Here is a 4,593-nt window from a genome sequence, read left to right as displayed (position 1 = left end):
AGCGAGGAGAGGTGAAATGGGAGAAAAAGAAGGATGAAGGGGGAGGAAGATTAACAGAGAGAAGCAGATGTAGAGAGAGAGGGGGAGAGGGGCAAGAAATAAATAAAGAGGGAGGGAATCTTTTGTATCGTTTCTGCTCGGCGACGCACAGGAATCGCTGTACTACTACTACTACTACTACTATACTACTACTACTCTACTACTATACTACTACTACTACTACTTACTACTACTACTACTACTACTACTACTACTACTACTTCTTCTTCTTCTTCTTGCTTTCTATTACTTACTACTACTACTACTACTTCTTCTATACTACTACTACTACTACTACTATTACTACTGTTACTGCTGCTGCTGCTGCTGCTACTACTACTTCTACTACTACTGCTGCTGCTGCTGTGACTATCTACCTGATTAAAATAACGCGTGCCTGTGTCCCTTCCCATTGAATACGCCAGCTACTGATTAGACACGCACAAAGAAACGTGACATATCTTGCCGCTGGCGCACGATTACTCACAAAAAAGTTAATGGATTTCGTCAATTTATTTTATCAGCCAAATGTCGGCGCGCTCTCTCGCTCGCGTTTGCATGCCTGCCTGCCTGCCTGCCTGCCTGCCTGCCCGCATGCAAGCGTGCCTCTAAGAAGACCGAGGGCGCATGTGCTTTTGACAGGTGTGTGCCCAGAGGGAGATGCCCACCGAATAAGCAATCAGCAACATCATCATCATCATCATCGGTAACAACATCATCGTCAGCGACCCGGCAATCAACAATAAGCTAGGAAGCTGCTGGGTAGCATCCACGCGGGCCGCATCGGCATGGCTAGCTGACAGGTGCGAAGCCGCGGCTGTGTGAGAGAGAGAGCTGCACAGATGAAGATGCTGCGGAGGAGAAGGATGCTGGGCTGCGGCGGAGGCGGCGTCTACGAAGGTTAGCAGACACCACGGTGACGACAGAACTAGGAGCAAGAGACGTGCGAGAAGGCGGCGTGCAAGTGTACGTGTGCGCGTATATAATATTATATGTATACATAAAATATAGACACATTTGCGCCCGGGTGCCTATTTTATAGTAGTGGAGCGTTGCTCGCCAGGCAGGTCTGATCTGAAGCTACGCTTTCCACTGTGTTACATAATTCTTTGTTACATCGCCGGCATAAAAAAAGGAAGCAGAACGCTCCTTCTCTACCTGTGTTTGCTCGGCGTGGCGTGGAATGACGCGGCGTTCATCGTTTATTGATAAAGTTATCGATTATTGATCGAACTCGGTGTGGAGATCAACGGGAAAAGAACGGAAAATGGCGTCGTCTGCGAGATATCGTCTGTGTGTAGCGCCGTAAATCACGTGATAGTCGGCGCCGTGAAGATCGGACATCAACCATCGTATGCGATTAATACATCGATACTCAGTTAATAGATACACAATCAATCGATATTCATTCAATCGATACTCGTCGTGATCGGCTGTCGATGCGCCACAAATGTGCGCACGAGTGTGAATGACATGGGATAAAGCATAGCTCTAGCATCTTCCCGCATCCTCACTGCAGCATCTTCCCGCATCCTCACTGCAGCATCTTCCTGCCCATCCTTCCTGCGGCAATTCCTTCCAGCATCCCGTCTCACTGCCAGCATCTTCCGCATCTTCACCTGACCGAACCGAAGCCCTACTGCAGGTATCGTCATCGTTGCAGTCGCCACCGCCATGTCCGGAGCCGAGCGGACAGCGGAACCTGCATGGAGGAACCTGCTCGACACTGAGCGCACGGGGCAGGCCCTCATCAACGCGGCCGCGCGCCAGTCGTAGCGGCGGCTCGCCAACAACCGTTCTCGACATTCGCCCCACTCAACCGCCGCCCCTCCGGCGTCGGCGTAAGCGGGCTGGCCTACGCCAAACTAACCTGAGCCTGGTCGGCGCGAGCCCGTCGGAGGGCACGATAGCGTCGTGTGGGGCGACATTGCTGAGCAAGCCAGGGCGCGAGGCTGAGCGCAGCGTCGAAGAGTACATGAGGCACATGCCGCGGCAAGCCTGGGAGGCCGAAGATGCACATCGAGTCCATGGCTACCGACGAGAACTACCAGTCAGGCTGAGCCCTCGCAACAATGCTCGATGATGGGCGCCGCTGGGGTGCTACACGCACTCGGCGCGCCGGAGGGGCAGGCACCACGCGGGGGGAAGGGCGGCGTGCCCACCAGACGTCGACGTCAGGCAACACGCGGCGAATCATTTTCGTCAAATCAGTGACGCCGCAGCAAGAGGCGGGAAGGCAGCCGCGACGCGCGCGAACGCAGCGAGGCAGTTGGCCGCCACAGACGACAGCGAAAGACTGCGACTGCGGACCGCAAGAAATCATCGAGCCACTCTTCTCCATGCCGACGGGTGCTGCCCCGCGGCGGCGCGCAGGCCTGGATACGGGGCTGGCGTCGCGCTGCGCCCCTGCCGCCGTTTTCAGCCCGCCCGTGGGCGACGAACGCTGCACGACAAAGCGGAGAGAATGCGGCGTCACCGGCCGCCGCCGACGGTCGCCGGAGCGTCGGCGTTCCCGCTGGGCGGGCGCAACGCTCGCCTACTACGACCTTGAACGGGAAGCACTGTGCGGCCGGGCCCACGGGTGCTCGCATCTCGACGCTGATCGCACTACGCCGAGAAGATCCAGCAGCGCGGGCCGCCTAAAGGAGGTCGTAGACCGAAGCGTGGCCTTCCTGCGAAGCCCTCACCACGAGAGGATGCAGGAGCCCGAGAGCGGAGGGTGCCCGTGAAGTAGCGCCCGAAGGCACGTGGCGGCGTCCATTGCGTGCGTAGCGTGCCGTGTGTGCATGTATGTTGGTATGCGCCTCGCAAGTTTGTGTTGTCTGTGGTCGTCGTCTAAGTGCGTGTGTGCGGTGCCTGCATATTTGGCGAGACTATCCAGGAGGAATAGGATAAAGATTATATAATTTAATGCAATTGATCTAATTGATTAAATATTCTATTATATTCACTCCTGATATTATCAGCAGCCTATATAAATACTAGTATTATTAGCTCTTGATGAGTAGTTTATGTATATGAGAGGCGTATACCTCGGTGATACTTATATGCACGAAAGCGGTGACAACAGCTTGACGTATGGTGCGTGGATCATAGCGGGACGTATGTGCGTGGAATCTAAGCGACGATATGGCGGTGGAATTTTAAGCGAGGTATGGGCGTGGGTCTAGCGACCTATTGGGCGTGGATCCTTAGCGACCTCCACGGCGTGGATCTAGCATCGCTGTAGGGCGTGGTCAGGCGCTATGGCGATCTAAGCGGACCTATGGGCGTGCTAGCAATACTCATCTAGCGACGTATAGGACGTGGCTTTATAGCGAGCCGTATGGGCGTAGGGCTCTAGACGCGACGTATGCGACGTGCTTTTAGCGACGTATAGGGCGTGGGCTTTAGCGACCCCGTATGGGCGTGGCTCAGCGACGTATGGACCTGGCACGCGTTTGTGCTTTGCAGCGAACGTATGGCTGGCTCTAGCGACGTTATGGGCGTGGCTTAGCGACGCTATAGGGCGTGGTTTAGCGAACGTTCGGGCTACGCATGAGCGGAATACATTCACTATAGGTGCCTTCGACTGTGCCAGCGCTAGAGGCTACCAGCGCTAGAAGCTACCAGCACTAGCCAGCCACGATGTAAAGAGACATGCCGGAGTATAGCGCGTCTGCAATATCGATGAGATATCGATACTAATTTATCGATATATTTTAGACATGATAAGTCATCGTTTCTTCGTACCTCAACATGCAGATAGTCGCTTGTCTGCACGTAACCTGAATGATGCCCTTATATATCGTGCCTTATAATACGTGTATATAATGTCGAATTTCCTAGAACTTTTGCTTACGCCTCGTGACATTTAGATATTTAGTAATTATATTGCGGATGTATTATATTATATGGACTAATCGCGTTAAGGTGTATAACTAGCTTTCTATTAGAATTAAATAGTGCCTTATGTCTTCACCGCTTCGTATATAGTGCATTCAAGTTTGTACTACCTTATATTACAGTGCCTTAATGTTGTGTGTGTGTGTGTGTGTGTGTGCGTGCCGTCGTGCGTGCTTGGCGTGCGTGTGTGTGTGTGTGTGTGTGTGTGGTGCGTGCCGTGGCGTGCGTGGCGTGTGTGTGTGTGTGCGTGCGTGCGTACGTGCGTGCGTGCGTGCGCGCGCGTGTGTGTGCGTGTGTAAATGCGTATAGGACAGATGCATGTGATAGGCAATGAAAAGCTACGAGAACGTCGAGCACTGTAGGTCATGATCATAATCGTATATTCATTGTAAATGAACCTTTTGCCAGGCAGCAACAACTTGCTGTCAAGAGAAGGGAACAGGCAGCAAATGTACCCGACAGGAAGAATCTTTGGTGCTTTTACTGCAGTTTTATTAGAAATTTCTTGGCAGCAAGGATTTGAGGTTGAGAGCAGGTAGCAAAACTGCTGCTTGCTGCCCTTCATTTCGAATCCTGATAGTACTCGCTTTTTCTAGCCATCATGTAAATATTTCGTATTTGCTTCGATTGATATTTGAATAATTTATAATAGTAGTAATTTATAATTTA

This window comes from Priapulus caudatus, unplaced genomic scaffold (genome assembly GCF_000485595.1).
Source record: "Priapulus caudatus unplaced genomic scaffold, Priapulus_caudatus-5.0.1 Scaffold665, whole genome shotgun sequence".
Taxonomy (NCBI): domain Eukaryota; kingdom Metazoa; phylum Priapulida; class Priapulimorpha; order Priapulimorphida; family Priapulidae; genus Priapulus; species Priapulus caudatus.
The sequence above is the reverse complement of the archived record's forward strand: the minus strand, read 5'-3'. Positions refer to the sequence as shown.